Raw genomic sequence first — 17,195 nt, forward strand, 5'->3', positions numbered from 1 at the left:
GTTTGACAGATGATCTCAAGTTCATCACTGCTACGATTACAGCGCCGCGGTGGCCGGCATAAACTTGGATTTGTCAATTCGCTATGAAGAAAGCCGAAAAATCCTCTGCACTTCCACGAGAAATCACTGGGATTTTGGATAAAATGGTTGGGTTTGCAGCAAAATTTGTTTTGGTAAACGATAAGCTGAATTGATTTCCTAACGATCCTATGACGCCAAGGACCTTGGGATTGAACCCACGGTCTTCTGCTCAGTAAGCAAAAACGTTTGCCACTAGGCAAACGAGCTCTTTTTATTGCAACACACAAATGATCGATTTATTGTTATTCCACATTAACAAATAAATTAAACTCATGATGTTCTACTCAGTAAGCAAAAATGGTCGCTCTAAGACCACCAAGCTCCTCATACAAGCTACGATCGCGTTGTTATTGCAACCATTCACAACCGGCCATGACGGTGACGTTGATGACGATGTTAAGTTTCACAAAAGTCTCCTTAATATTATAGGATTCATTCAAACTCAAACTCGATGTCGGTGCCCTTTACACAACAATAAGCCTACATATGGTCCCTACGCAAGACGGGAACAGAATCCATAAAACTTTCACATTTTTGGTCTACCGTGTCCCTTACTTCACAAAGTAAACTACGACTGACGTGACGATTTTACCAGCGTACAAATATTGCACATCTTTAAAGATTATACGTCAAACTACCGCATCAAAACTACCAAACCACGGCCCTCATGATCGTGTTAAGGACACACCTAACACCTAATCGCTCAAGTGCCAAGCTTGCATGTTCGATCGCGACTTTTGTTTTCTTATCGAATCATGTTTAACATGACAAAAAAAAATGCATTATACGTAGGCACCTAACCATAATAACCAAGGAACATGCTTCATGCGATCGACGTAATTTCGCTAGCAAATGGGAAACGATGAAAATAAATCTCGATTACTTCCCTCGAAGGTACGCATCCGCTCTCTGCAAACAATGCATCAGAACCCCAATTTACGGCACCCCGCCTACGCATCCCAACACCACCATCAGATGGGGAAATTTTCCCCTACCTGATAGCGGCGACAGCATACCAGCCACACCAAACCGATCATCAAACACACTGCTCACAAAAGCAGACACGTCCCCTTGAAAATGCATACTAATACCATAGAGTTAACTCTAAGACTACGTAACGTGGGTAGATCACCTTTTCGTGGTACGTTACGGGATGTAAGATCTACCACCGATTCCTAGTCCTGACTACTTCAAACTAGGGGAACAGGATTTTTCAGTAATCCAAGGAACACAACTTAGTCCTTGTTACTTTGTATGCCTTGTTGATAGTGACAAGACTCGGCTTTGTCTACCGAGGATGATCTTGGAACAAGGAAACAAATGAGTTAGTTGTCTTCATCTATGTGATTCCTAATCTTCTATTCGTTGTTCCCTACTTTGAAGTGGTTAAGACTAGGGTTCTGATGCATGGTCATTATCGGTGTCATACCTTAATTTTGTTGCTAAGGAATCCAATTTTGACTGACAAAGGGGCGCGCCTTTGGAGGGTGTTTCAACACTCCGAAGGGTATAAGTAGCGGGACCTTTCAATTAGAGTCGGATCCAGGGGGTAAGTTACTCTGCCTCCTTGTGTCTGTGCTTATTGTGCTTCATGTGTGTTTTTGGGTGTCGGAAGGTGTTTCTGGGTGTTTCATCGTGTTAACCGAGCTATCAAAACTTCAACCGAAAAAATATATTTACTGGCAACCATATCCTCAACCATAACAAAACGCTGATAATGGCAGATCCTCCTGCGACTCCTTTGTTGTTGTGCAGATGTGCAGATTAGTAATTCAAACGGGCATTGGCCCTCTCACTGCATGAGAAAGATGAAACGGGTCCAGGGAACAGTCGCACACAAGATTCTCGGTGGAGCGGAGTTCGAGAATCGGCAGGTCGAATACATGAGTTATGATTTTCAGTGCTCATATGGAGGCATCATGTAGCTGATCCAGTAGTGTGAACCCAAATGATGAATCTAAAAAGAAAAGTGCCGAGCCACCAGATCCGAAGCGTAGACGCGTCATCTACGAGTTGTTGGTGAAGTAGGATAACAAAATCTCGCTGATGAGCATCGATGAAATATTCAACGAATGTGGAATCAATCTTCACGTAATAAGGTAAACTTTATGCCATTTAATCATGACATTCAAGTGTGACTCATGCAATGTATTCTTAATGGTTGTTTCAGATTCATTGCGAAGGTGAAAATTGACGATCCGGGACCAACGCTGCAAACAGTAGAGAACAAGGTTGAGAAACCGTACAATCTGCTAAACGAGTGCTTCACGGGATGGGCCGTATCGATGAATAAGAAGGGCTCAATGTGGAATCATGAATATCAAGATCGAAGGCAACGTGCTGATAGCCGTACCACCGGGATCGGCTTCCGTTCTACCAGGCATTTCAACGAAGCATAACATTTGTAGCGTTTTTTGGGTTTACCAAGATAAAGATTAAGGAAAGTACATCCTCGGCTTATTGCAAAGCCTCTAAATCCTACAATTCGTACCTGGCGTCAAGATATTCTTGACTTTTCGAACAAATATTAAATTTTATGGAAGCCTAATAAAGCTGGGAGTAACTGGAAGAATATTTTTTATTAAGACTTAGTGTTCCAGGTGCTTGTCAAACAACACTCAGATGGATGCATTGGTTGACATTGAAAAAGCCCTTCATTCGGAATTTTTCCTTGTGGCCATCAAATTCGTCGTCTTGTTCCTCTGCGGACCCAAGATGCATTCGCGCCCTGATTCGCGCTTTTTACATGCTTTTAAAAACGGCTTAATGCCATTTGTTCGCACAATATCCGCAAGATCCAGAATGCACAGGATCTCCCCCTCCATGAAACTAAACAAATGTGGTCGATCCGCGTACCTCCCATACAAGCTTTCGAGAGATGGTCCACAAACGGCTGCCTTCCAGGTTTTAATTTATTTTCAAAAAAGCTGAATAAAAGCTTACCTCATCCATTTCGAAAAAAAAATCAAGACTGATGGACGGACGGGTTTTGTTCTGCTGTTGTTCTGGCTAGTGTAAAATAATTCAGTGTGCTAGTTTTATCATTATATTGTAAATTATTAAGGCTGTGAACCATTTGCCGAGTTAAATTTAACTCGTGGTTAAAAGTGACATTTCGAAAGTTATTCTCTATGTTCGAAAATCCTTGTGCTGTCGATCGACCGGTTTTCGAGAAGAACTCAGCCACGGTTGTCTAAATTTAACTTCTTGTCTGTCAGAAATAACCAAGCTCGGATAGCAAGGTTAATCGATAACTTTCCATCTGTCGAATTTTAACCAAAAGTAAAAAAAAAATCCACCAAATGGTTCAGAGCCTAAAAATAAAAATGTCTTGCTAAAAGCCTGGAGCAGAAAAAAACAGTTTCAGGCTTTTTCAGTGAAGTGAAAAGGTAAGGAAAAATCCATCATGTTTTACGTATATCAGTTGCTTATATGATTTGCCAATAAGAGTAAAGAGTAACACATTCGTCGTAGATGCAAAACTACTGTTTATAAACATAACAATCGAATGCTTAATCGAATGTGAACAGTCATGGAAGTAGTGCCATAATTAATAGAAAATTATAAAGGAAGTGTTTTTGGAGTGTTAAACACAAGGTGGCAGAGTGAGTTACCCCTTGGTCGGATCCTTGCGATAAATGCAAGAGTGGCAACTGTAAAAAAATCGAATACTTCATCATTTCTCAATAGTGATGGAGTAATACGACACTAAACTAAACTAGGACACGGGATATACTACAAAAGATCAATTTACTGGTCGCAGTAGTGTTAGGTCCCGAACAGAGGAAAAAAAAACTCTAAGACTAGTAGGTCCCGAAGCAACGTGCTCAACTTTTTGGCTCAGCTCTGGTACTATCTTCGGTCCCAAGCTAATCGATGCTACCCTAGAAACATAGGAAAATCCACGAACCCCTCATTTTATCTGTCAAACTTTCATAGCGAAACAAAACAAACATAGTGAAGTACTAGAATTTCGACTAGAATGGGGTATGTTAATCGATTTGCTTGGTCGAGTAGTGAGCCAATTTGCTAGTCAAGTAGTGAGCCAATTTGAAATCGTTAGTTTCCACCGGTTGCTAATACTACTATCAGGTAAGGGAAAATTTTCCACTATCTGATGGTAGTGTTAGGACCCGCGGGCGAGCTACCAGTAACGCCAAATCGACGATCAAATGCATTGTTTATTAAAGCTGATACGGCCCTTCGAAAAAGTAATCAAGATTTCCTCCTCCAGCGATTTCAACCACCCTATAACTAGATATTACTTTTATTTTTCAAATCACTCAGTGCACAAAAGCAATGCACATCGCAAAAACCTAAAAATATATCAGAGTGGTCGAGTCGCACCGGCAACAAAGGGAATCGAGAGCACACCAAGCACCTAAGCAACAGGAAGGAAACATGAGCACAAACCTTTCCAAATCAAATTTTCGCGCCCGGGACACAAAACTAATAATATGCGAGCACCGAAAAACTCCACGCCAGCACAAAGACAGCCCGAACTAAAAAATTAAATTAAATAAAAGCCCGCAGCGGAGCAAAAACACAACCGTTCTCGGACGCTTCTCAAAGTGAACTCTCCACGTCAATAGTCGATTTCTTGCCAATAAAAACTCAATCTCGAAAACAAATTTTAAAGAAAATTATGGATAGAAAGTTAGGTAACTTCTCGCGAGAATCATTAAGAAAACGAGAATAAATGTTCAGTAAATTTCCAGATTTTTCTGGGGGGAATTTCTAAAGTATTCTGCAACAAATCCAAGACTGTTTCCATAAACATAGCGGAGAGTATAAGATTATTGAGGAGAGTGCTGAAAATAACTCTGAAGACATTTTGGAATGATCATAACGAAAATTCATGAAACATTTTCAACGATATCTTGTGATAAGTTCCGAAAAAATCATTTAGTTAAATCACACATAGCATATTTTCCAAGATCCCGTACACTGAAATTGAAGATCCAGGGTATGGACAAATTTTCAAATTCCATGATCCTGTCAAGTCTATAAATTTGTTTACAATATCTTTCTCTTGAAATCCGTGCACAAATTATATGCCACGCGATGGAAGAAAAAATAAGAGAATTCATTCTGCGTGCAAGATTTGAAAACCAGACATGGTACGAGGATCGCAAAGGAGTTGAAAATGGCCAAATCCACCATCTGTGCAGTGCTGGAACGTTTCAAGGAACGTTTGTCTGTTTCCCGGAAGGCACAGAGAACAGACGTTGAGGCTCGAACTAAATATCTTTTAAAACTAGTGTAAAGATTTCTATTCGACTTCAGCGCCACCAACGCTGACTTCCTCACTAAAAAAAACCCTCTTTGCCAACACTGGCGTTGCACAACTTACACTAGACACTAAGTGCCGGTAGCGCTGAGTGGTAATTTTCAACAGAAAATTTACCGATACTAGCGCCAAATTGATCGAAAGTGGAAAATTTATAGAGGAAATCAGGAGATACTTGCTACTCAGTTTTAAAAGATATTTTGTTCGAGCCTCAACGCACAGGAGTGGAACTTCGGATCAGAAAGTGACTCCACTTGTCATTTGCGAACACTAGCGCACCTAGCGGTAGAAGGCATCTTCTGCCTGCAGTTAAGATAGGCAGCATGCTATGATGGTGTGAGTGCACATAGATAACCCGTGTGGAACGCTACCACAACCAGAGCTGGTAAATATCACGGCCGTCATGTGACGATGAGAAAACAGGTCCTCACACTGTCACGGGACGAAACTACCTATCATTAGCTTTCTTGTCATTTTTCAACGATCAAGCACTCATGAGAATAATTCTTATATGGTTTTGACATCAACATTTCTAACTGATTTAGATGAATTAAAGCAAACAACCTTATGTAATCGGTAGAGTGAATACATTATTAAGATTTTGTCGATACAAGTAACTATATATAGCATTCAATGGGCTAGTTATTACGATGATCACAACACTGTCACGTTCTGTCATGACAAAAAATTCGATGAGATTTTGAATAAAATCCCTATCATCGTTTTCTCATCCAATGATAGTGACAGAAGTATCTCTGTAAATATCGCGTGAGATCTTTCATTGAAAATAACATTTGCCAGCCCTGACCACAACACATCGCTTGTTGAGCAGAAAAACAACCCTATTTTTGATTCACCGATTTGTGTGCACTTCCCCTTCTGTTCTGTGCTCAACGTCTATTCTCTGTGATTTAATTAAATTTGTTACTACCTGTGTTCATAATACTAAATTTGTTACTACCTCAATTTTTTTGACAGACCAAAATTTAAAGTGAATTTATTCCTAAAAATAGAAAAATATATATTTGCAGTTTGAACCTTGACTAAAAGAAGCGGTCGAAGAAACCACGCTGGTAGAACAATTCCAAAGGTCCAATTCTTCATCATCAAACTTTCTGTTAAATTAATAACTCGGCTACAAAAATGTTGCCTGTCACTTCTATCGTACTATGTAGATGATGATGGTAATCACCAAAAAAAACTATATTAGTGCCAACATTTAAAAAGGGGCATAATTTCTCTTGTAAACACTACTAATACAATGTAGCCTTAGCCGTCGATTTCTCGTGAATGAAAGCTCACTCTATTAGCCGGCGCCGGTGGTGTAGTGGTAAGCGTGACTGCTTTCTCACCCCAATGGGTCTGGGTTCAATCCCAGCCGAGGTCGGTGGGATTTTTCTAATTCATAAAAATCTCTGGTCACGTCTTCCTTCGGAAGGGAAGTAAAGCCGTTGGTCCCTGTCCATGTGTGTTGAATGGGTGCGATATCCTACGCAGGTGTGGAAGCTGCCTTCCTGCACATTCGATTGCATTCAATGGATGGCAATCGATGTCCGTCGGTGATTGGCACTAGATTGCGGAACAGAGACCGGCGTTAAATAAAGGAAATAAGAAGAAGAAGAAAGCTCACTCATTACACCGACAGATAGATGACTGTTTCCTCTACCAGCTGCTAGCATTGTTATTTTAAAGGGGTGAACTTTTATTTGCGAGATATCGATGGCTAAAGCCATTGTTTACAAAAGCAATTACGACCCTTTGAAAGGTTGGTACTGATATGTTGTATGATAAAATAGACTATAGAAAAGGTCATAGCACAACAACAGCATTGGCAAAGGGGACGCACGATATCTATGACCATTTCGACAACGAACAGTGCACAGTTATGGTCCTTGTTGACTTCTCGTTGGCATTCAACTGTGTTGATCATCGCAAATTTCAGAGGAAACTTTGTGAGGAATTTTCTTTCACCGACGGTGCATGTGACCTTATCTCTTCTTTCCTCGATCATCGCACACAGACGATACGAATAGGAAATGTGATTTCTTCTCAGAGATCAGTGGTGAATGGTACACCCCAGGGTTCTTGCTTGAACGCTTTACTGTTCAGCCTCTACATCAATAGCCTACCCCGTGGACTGAGATGTAGCTATCACTTCTACGCTGATGACCTACAAATCTACATTTCTGATGCCATCCAAAATGTAGACCAACTCGTCAAAATCATAAACAATCATCTGGAAAGTATAGAGCAATGGGCCAGACAGAACTCTCTTTTCCCTAACCCGAAGAAGACGAAAGCAATCATTTTTTTGCAAAGAAGGGGCGGTAGCACCAGCCACTAACAGTTTTCTGTGGAGAACACATTCTTTTGTCAGACAACGTAGTGAATCTTGGTCTAAAGATGGATCGTAATCTGAAGTGGAACGGACATGTGAACAATTAAGAGACTGAAGCCTCTTTAGTGAACGATATAACGGCCAAAGTTTTTGGAACGTTGCGGACGCTCCGAAGATTCGCTCCAGCAAGCAGTGGTCTTCTTCTTCTTCTGTTCACCCTTTAGTGGCAAGTCCACTGTTGAACAAGCAGTAGTCGTGTCGGTTTTTTAACTTCTGTAACGTCACTTACTATCCTGTACAAACATCAGCGCTCGGTGATCAGCTAAACCGACGCAGAGAATCCACTGCTGCTGTAAGGAACTCTATTTTGGTACATGACCTGAACACAAACTACCGGAATAGAATTAGCTGTTTTATTAGCCAGGGTGAAACTTTCCCTCCTTATCTGCAGCAACACCTGAGAAGAGGACAGCTTGAGCGGACGCGTTGCTTTGCGATTCCCCATCACACCAAATCGAAGAAGAAGAGTGTGATGATCGCAACCAGCTCCCTCAATCATCTGGAACCAGCTCCCTCTAGGAACACGACACCAGACAACGATCAGCGCATTCAAGGCAGCGCTCTCAACAAGATCTCAAACCTACAAACTACATACCTATTAAGCAAGCTACTTTCACTAGTGACTTTTTATTGTTCTCCTCAAGTTTAAAAATCAAATGCTAACGTTATGGTAATAAGGTACAATTACAATTACAAAATACGGTTCGAGCGAAAACAAGAATACCTAACTTATTCGATCATACTGGATGTAAACAAAAAATATACAATGTATCCAATTGATATCTCTTGGAGCAGATGTTCTTAATTCAGGATTTGTATACACTCATTTATGTTTTATCGTATTTGTGTTGCAACTCAATTTAGACAAATATGAAAAATATGAAAAAATGTAAATCACATAAACACAGAATAATTATTACTAAGTGCATAGAGTTAGTAATATTTTTTTTCTCTGGTGAAGAAAAAAAATTTATTACTAACTCTGTGCACTTAGGACCGTATAGGCAACAAAAAACTACTGAGCTTCACTGGCTACCTCTACTACGATCTTGCGAGTCCATGTTCCTAATTCTTGATCTTCGTCATGCAAGCTAAGCACCAGTCGAGAAGCCTCACGCGCATCCAAATATCCCCTAGCTACAACATGTAGTATGCAGTAGCATTTCCCCTATAGTTTGCCGGAGCAACAAAAAGAAACATTCAAGGTTAAACGATGATGACGGGGGAGAAAAATGTCCTGTGTAGATACGATACGCTCACAAACCGAGCTCGAAGCTTCCACTTTACTCCCCCACCTTCCAACGCCCGGGGAAACTGATGTGTACGAGAAAAGTACGCCCCACTTGTTCCCGCACGAATGGTGATTATTCCCAACGATAAACGTCTATAAATTATGTAAATTAGTTTTTAATTCAGCTTCCCTGGGCTAACTAAGCGTATATTACTGGTTTGTTGCCGTTGCGACGCCTTCCCGTGAGTTCCGTCCGACGAACGAGGAGGAGGAACGCGAACCAAGACGTAGAATAGCATTTGACTGGACGTGCCTTCCGGCTGCGAAAAACGTACCTCTATTCGAAAGTATCCAGCAGATTCACCTCCTCACCATTAGCACTAGTAATCCTTAAGATTTGAGTGCAATTTTGCACGAAACTATGGAGCCTTATTAACTCTACAAGTCAGACACTACAGAAAAACACACACACGAGCGATTTCTGCTGCAAAAAAATGCCTGCTTCTCTCGGACGGTGCCAAATTATTATGACATATCGGTCCCGAATGCAACACGAAGCTCGTTCACTTCGGATGTTTTCAGAAAAAAAAGTCGGCTGCCCAGTTTCTCAGTCAGCTGAAAGTAAACAAATCCGTCGTCGTTTGAAGTGGCGCCTCAGAATGCGGCGAGCCGGCTTGCTTTATTGAAGTACCAGATTTCTAGGAGGCTTTATACCAATGAGCTGGATTACCGAGGTGAAGCAATCGGTTAAGTTGTGTGAGTAAAACCAACAATCAATACGAAACTAACGATTTTAAATTGGCTCACTACTTGACTAGCCTATTGGTCCCAAGCAAACGATTAACGTACCCCATTCTAGTCGAAATTCTAGTACTACGCAATGTTTGTTTTGATTCGCTATGAAAGTTTGACAGATAGAATGAGGGGTTATTGGTTTTTCCTATGTTTCGAGGGGTGAATCGACTAGCTTGGGACCGAAGAGAGTACCAGATGTGAGCCAAAAAGTTGAGCACGTTATTTCGGGACCTTCTAGTCTTAGAGTTACCTCTATGGTAAAACCATAGAGGTAACTCTAAGACTAGAAGCTCCCGAAATAACGTGCTCAACTTTTTGGCTCAGCTCTGGTACTCTCTTCGGTCCCAAGCTAATGATTCACCCCTCGAAAAACCAATAACCCCTCATTTTATCTGTCAAACTTTCATAGCGAATCAAAACAAACATTGCGTAGTACTAGAATTTCGACTAGAATAGGGTACGTTAATCGTTTGCTTGGGACCAATAGGCTACTAAAGTGGTGAGTCAATTTAAAATCGTTAGTTTCGTATTGATTGTTGGTAAAACCCCTGTACGATACAAGCAATTAGTGACGTCACTACTTGCGTTTACGTTGATTTTTGGTTTACTAATACAACCATATTTCACGATCTGCTTCACCTCTCTCTGTACCTCATTGGCTTTATACCAACAATCAATAGGAAACTAACGATTTTAAATTGGCTCACTACTTGACTAGCCTATTGTAAACGAGATTGTAAAGCCCTACAGTAAAAGCAACAATCAATACGAAACTAACGATTTTAAATTGGCTCACCACTTTAGTAGCCTATTGGTCCCAAGCAAACGATTAACGTACCCTATTCTAGTTGAAATTCTATTACTACACTATGTTTGTTTTGATTCGCTATGAAAGTTTGACAGATAACATCAGGGGTGTGTGGATTCATGCAGAACATGCAGGGGTGAGTGAAATAGCTTGGGACTGATTGGGACCGTTGTTCTGGTACTGAGTGAGCCAAAAATAATAATCATTTTCTTTGGGACCCAGTGGTCTTAGAGTTACCTCTATGGTAAAAGTATGGACGTCTGTCAAAAGTTGTTCCAATCGAACCGTCAAAATGCACCGCCTTGCTCGATTGGAACAGCTTTTTTTTCAGTTTTGTTGTGACAGTCGTCCATACTTTTACCACAAACGAAGTGACAGACGACTTACTGGCGAAGAAATCCATTAAAATAATGTGGTTCACTGTAATAGAATTTTCTTGGAAGCTTGTGCCATCATCCACCAGATGGGTTAGTTTTTTTGTTTTGATTTGAACAAAGTTGATTTTGTGTACAATGATTCTTTGACAGTGTGCAAAGAGTGCGTATCATTTTGTCATTTTTTTATGCATTTCAGTTTTGAGTAGAGTGAAAGAGATAGAACCAAAACATTCTAGTACATTTGGTGAAAATGCTAGTTCAATCCAGTAGTAGTGTTGCCATGTGGTACAATCCAGTAGTAGTGGTGTTGCCATGTGGTACACTGAAAAATTGAAATAGCAGGTTAGTCACCAAAGTTTTCGAGCCACTCCGTCTGTCACTTCGTTTGTGCTTTTACTGTAGGGCTTTAGCCTATTGGTCCCAAGCAAATGATTAACGTACCCCATTCTAGTTGAAATTCTAGTACTATGCAATGTTTGTTTTGATTCGCTATGAAAGTTTGACAGATAAAATGAGGGGTTCATGGATTTTCTTATGTTTCGAGGGGTGCATCGATTAGCTTGGGACCGAAGATAGTACCAGAGCTGAGCCAAAAAGTTGAGCACGTTATTTCGGGACCTTCTAGTCTTAGAGTTACCTCTATGGTACCAGAGCTGAGCCAAAAAGTTGAGAACGTTATTTCGGGACCTTCTAGTCTTAGAGTTACCTCTATGGTACTACCGTTGTACTTCTTTTGGCTAGTACCTCAAATTGTACATTGTGAGGTACTAGATTAAAGGAGTACAACCACAGACAAACAGACATAACACATTGAATATTTCTCATTGTAAAACATCGTCACTAAAACATTACCGCCATCTGTTGAGTACACTGTGGTGGGTAGTACGCTGGACAGATGGCGGTAGTGTGTAAACGTCAAACTCAAGGGAAATGACTATGGGCGCCACAGGTGGTGGTACTACCAACTACGATACTTTTAGATTGACGGTTAAATGCTTGTTCGATGAACAACTTGCGAGTGTTATGTCTGTTTGTCTGTGGTACAACCAACAATCAATACGAAACTAACGATTTTAAATTGGCTCACCACTTTAGTAGCCTATTGGTCCCAAGCAAACGATTAACGTACCCTATTCTAGTCGAAATTCTATTACTACACTATGTTTGTTTTGATTCGCTATGAAAGTTTGACAGATAACATCAGGGGTGTGTGGATTCATGCAGAACATGCAGGGGTGAGTGAAATAGCTTGGGACTGCTTGGGACCGTTGTTCTGGTACTGAGTGAGCCAAAAATAATAATGATTTTCTTCGGGACCCAGTGGTCTTAGAGTTACCTCTATGGTACAACCAACAATCAATACGAAACTAACGATTTTAAATTGACTCACCACTTTAGTAGCCTATTGGTCCCAAGCAAACGATTAACCACAGACAAACAGACATAACACTCGCAAGTTGTTCATCGAACAAGCATTTAACGGACAATTTAAAAGTATCGTAGTTGGTAGTACCGCTACCTGTGGCACGCATAGTCAATTCCCTTGCGTTTGACGTTTACACACTACCGCCATCTGTTCAGCGTACTACCTACCACAGTATGCTCAACAGATGGCGGTAATGTTTTAGCGACGATGTTTTACAGTGAGAAATATTCAATGTGTTATGTCTGTTTGTCTGTGGATTAACGTACCCTATTCTAGTTGAAATTCTATTACTACACTATGTTTGTTTTGATTCGCTATGAAAGTTTGACAGATAACATCAGGGGTGTGTGGATTCATGCAGAACATGCAGGGGTGAGTGAAATAGCTTGAGACTGCTTGGGACCGTTGTTCTGGTACTGAGTGAGCCAAAAATAATAATGATTTTTTTCGGGACCCAGTGGTCTTAGAGTTACCTCTATGGTACAACCAACAATCAATACGAAACTAACGATTTTAAATTGGCTCACTACTTGACTAGCCTATTGGTCCCAAGCAAACGATTAACGTACCCCATTCTAGTCGAAATTCTAGTACTACGCAATGTTTGTTTTGATTCGCTATGAAAGTTTGACAGATAAAATGAGGGGTTTTTGGTTTTTCCTATGTTTCGAGGGGTGAATCGATTAGCTTGGGACCGAAGAGAGTACCAGAGCTGAGCCAAAAAGTTGAGAACGTTGTTTCGGGACCTTCTAGTCTTAGAGTTACCTCTATGGTTGTACCATAGAGGTAACTCTAAGACAAGAAGGTCCCGAAATAACGTGCTCAACTTTTTGGCTCAGCTCTGGTACTCTCTTCGGTCCCAAGCTGGGGGTAAGACAGCTTTCGATCATGAGTAAAATCGGAGTTAATTTTGAGTAACTCTGAGTAACTCACGTTGCTCAATACCTTATTCACATAGCAACCTGATTGTTATATTAAAACAATGTTGATACCGATGCTGTCAAGCAAAGTAAGCTGACGTGCTTTCCAGTTTTCAGAACCTCAATGAAAGTATTAATTAAAAAAGGATAGTTATAAACTATAAACTATAATCTATAATCTTTCAGAGATATAACTTTTGACTGTATGGGTGTTTTATGCAAGCCAGTTGGTAGAAGCAGAATGTGTGTAACAGCTGATATGGAAAAAGGACTATATCCTGGGTGGTAGAATCTAAAATCCATAAAGTGGGATGAGGAGAAGAGGAACAGTGCCCTAAAAAACCTAGATTAGTTAACATTGCCTCATACTGTATGAAAATAATGTTCTGCCCGACAACGACTCAGCAGCATGAAACTCTGTGAACTGTGTCTCAGAGTCGGTGCACTACCGGGAAAACAGGAGGGCCTTCGCGTACTCAAGCTTTCAAATTAAATAAAACCCGGAGCGAATCAACTTAACCACTATATTGTCTAAACATTCCTCAATACACTTAGGAGTGAGTACTGTGGTGTGTTGGATACTCTGGCACGTACTTTTACGACAACTACGACAAATGCAGTCCAGAGAGCGCTCACTGAAATTTCAGAACGATTCTGGCGATAGTAGACGATGAAAGGCTGACTGGTCTACCAGCGAATGGCGGTCTGACTAGCGCGTCTACCGTTCGTTGGCTGTCGTCCGATGGTGGTTTGGTTTAGTGATGTGGTGTTTTGGTAATGGGCTAGTATGACGGATTGTGGAGCTGGTCCCGATGCACAGCTCCGATTTTACTCCTTCAGATGAAGCCAGTCGACGACGGCAAGGTCGCACTCTGTCAAACCGGGAAGGGAATCTCTTCTTAGCTATTAGGGCCGTGTGCTCGAGAGGTACCGAGAGGTGTCCAGGCTTGTTGAAATTTCTCAAACTCAATTTTCAAAGCACCGGATGACTTTTTTGTTCAAGAGAAGAAGCTTCAGAGTTCACCCAGGATTTCAAACAACAGCGTGTGATGGAAAACATGAAAATGAGTGGCAGCAAACCTCACTCCCGTTTTATCCCCCTTCCCGCACAAGTTGTGAGGCTCGATGCTATGATTTGAGAGTAGGAATTCTACTCCTCAGAAAAATGCTACGCTCGGCTCATTTTAGAGTCGTGAGTGAGGCCCCATCAAGGCCTCCTTCAATGGTCCTAGGCAATTAGATATCCGTACTCGCCAACCAGTAAGTGGTTTGAAAAATGTACGGAAAAGGTACTGAATCGGTGAAATCGGTGTTCAACAGGTCACTACGATTCACTACTTGCACTAGATTCCTTAGGTATTAATTTAACTCCACTAGCTAATCACTTCTGGCGAGCGAGTACTGTTTAAAAGTGAACGATGGCCGTTTGATGAGCATCGCAGGACTCTTCACCCCATCACCCTGTGACTCCGTGTCACCATTTTGTTGTGGTCATGGACGCCTTATTCAACAATCGGCCGTTAAGCATGGCCGTGTCGTCTTCCCAGTGGGTTTCATCGCTATAGTTTAAATTTACCTGAAGGATCGATCACCTGCTGCAATAAAGAAAACATCGAAATGAAGGTTTGTAACAGAACGGTTACATGTATCAGGCGTTCGTGTGTTATACACCAGGTACCTCCATTTTGGATCAGATCAAGCTTCACTTCGCCGAACAGTCAAGGACTAATACTAACCTCTGGTCCGACTGACCACGAAGGAGGTTTGAAACTAGGAGAGGTTACCCCTAACCGAAAAGGAGCATTCCCCCTTTGGCACGGTCACTCCGAAATCGTCCTAGACCGTGTCAATCCTCGCCAACGAGGGAAGACGCCTGGAAGGCTTCCAAGCTACACACGAATGACAAGCCCCGTCAAACCGGCGTGCAGTCAAACCACCATTCCCCATCGGTTCGGAAAACACCAGTCACCGTTCGTCGACAGCAGTAGCAGCGAGTAATTGAAGTACGTCGCCAGATCGTCAGCATCAGCAACAAGGTAGCAGTGGTACGTACCGAAGAAAATCCCAACAAAAACAAACAGTAGTTTCCCCGCCAATCCATATCTTATCTTTCAGTACATACTTTGCAATGATCTGTAGTCAGGTGACCGTACACTGCACATCTTGTTCACGAAGTCCTTTGGACTACCAAGTAATAAGTAATCTCTAAGACCCAGCTCGAGGAGTTTCTTGCTACTGAACTTGCCGGTACGAACGAATAGTTAAACGTTATAACTTTAGAACCTAGTTGTACTTTTCACGATATACTTATGTTGGATTTCCTCATGTCTGAAATTAGTTCAAAAAGATGATACGGATCTTTTACAGGCTGGGCAAGATAAGCTTTTTATGTTCACAGGGCAGAAACTTCTCAAATCTCTGGTGGAGTACCAACATGTATAGTCCTGAAATAACACCACCACATCATCAAAAATCTTCAACGACAACACTTTAACCAATCAATCGCTGGTCTGCCTTGAATCTTTTAATGCTTGAAAACTGTGTTTATATTGAAAACCTAATATGCTGTCAGACGATATTTTCTATGATCAGAAAATCGAGACTACTTTGATCATTTTTGAGTAAATGTGAGTAACTCAAATTTACTCGCTGCAAATATATTTACTCTGAGTACAGCTGTCTTGCCCCTAGGTCCCAAGCTAATTGATTCACCCCTCGAAACATAGGAAAAACCAATAACCCCTCATTTTATCTGTCAAGCTTTCATAGCGAATCAAAACAAACATTGCGTAGTACTAGAATTTCAACTAGAATAGGGTACGTTAATCGTTTGCTTGGGACCAATAAGCTACTAAAGTGGTGAGCCAATTTAAAATCGTTAGTTTCGTATTGATTGTTGGTTGTACCAACAATCAATACGAAACTAACGATTTTAAATTGGCTCACTACACAGCAAAAAAAAATGTAATAACGATCAATGTAATTCAAGCTGATGTATGAAATAATGATGTAATAGCAAAAAGCAGATACAATATTACATCAATGGATGTAATTTTGTTCGCAAAATCGATGTACATCGTACAACGTTATATTACACAACCGATGGATTGACCTGGTTGCAGCAGTTTGGATGTAATATTCAACAACTTTTTTTTCTGTGTACTTGACTAGCCTATTGGTCCCAAGCAAATCGATTAACGTACCCCATTCTAGTCAAAATTCTAGTACTACACAATGTTTGTTTTGATTCGCTATGAAAGTTTGACAGATAAAATGAGGGGTTAGTGGATTTTCCTATATTTCGAGGGGTGAATCGATTAACTTGGGACCGAAGATAGTACCAGAGCTGAGCCAAAAAGTTGAGCACGTTTCTTCGGGACCTACTAGTCTTAGAGTTACCTCTATGGTTGTACCCCGTTCACATTACAGCGTATATCACGTGATATACGGTGTCTTGCAATGAGCACTCATACATCTAGTTTTCACTGGAAATCCTATGTATGTGTGCTCATTGCAAGACAGCCTATATTACGTGATATAGGCTGTAATGTGAACAGGGTATTAATCGATTTGCTTGGGACCAATATAGGCTTGTCAAGAGATGAGCCAATTTAAAATCGGAAGTTTCGCGTAAATTCATCAATGAGCTGCATGCGTGCACTGAGAAAAAGACAATGATTGTTTCTATGTGTTCCACACATAGATTTTTGCAATTAGATTTATGATATAGTTTCTATATGCCAGACACATAAATCTCACTTGCACATATCAGCTCTATATGTGATCACACATACTGTTTATATGACACATAATCTGTATGTGTTTTGTTCCATGCTATCTAAATATGTGTGGCCAAATGAATATTATGC

At 40.9% G+C, this 17,195-nt stretch overlaps 1 protein-coding gene across 1 annotated transcript in view; it reads right to left on the reverse strand.

Moving 5' to 3' along the window:
* LOC135700565 (uncharacterized) overlaps positions 1–9,502 on the reverse strand; it is a 41,589-nt gene extending 32,087 nt beyond the window's left edge. Inside the window, exon 1 of the mRNA XM_065221092.1 lies at positions 9,336–9,502. The gene's annotated coding sequence lies outside the window, so the exon portion shown is untranslated. The remainder of the gene's footprint in view (positions 1–9,335) is intronic.
* Between the last annotated feature and the right edge of the window lie 7,693 nt (positions 9,503–17,195).

This window comes from Ochlerotatus camptorhynchus, unplaced genomic scaffold, assembly GCF_037179485.1.
Source record: "Ochlerotatus camptorhynchus isolate MF236.1 unplaced genomic scaffold, CSIRO-AGI_Acam_v1.1 ptg000138l, whole genome shotgun sequence".
Classification (NCBI taxonomy): domain Eukaryota; kingdom Metazoa; phylum Arthropoda; class Insecta; order Diptera; family Culicidae; genus Ochlerotatus; species Ochlerotatus camptorhynchus.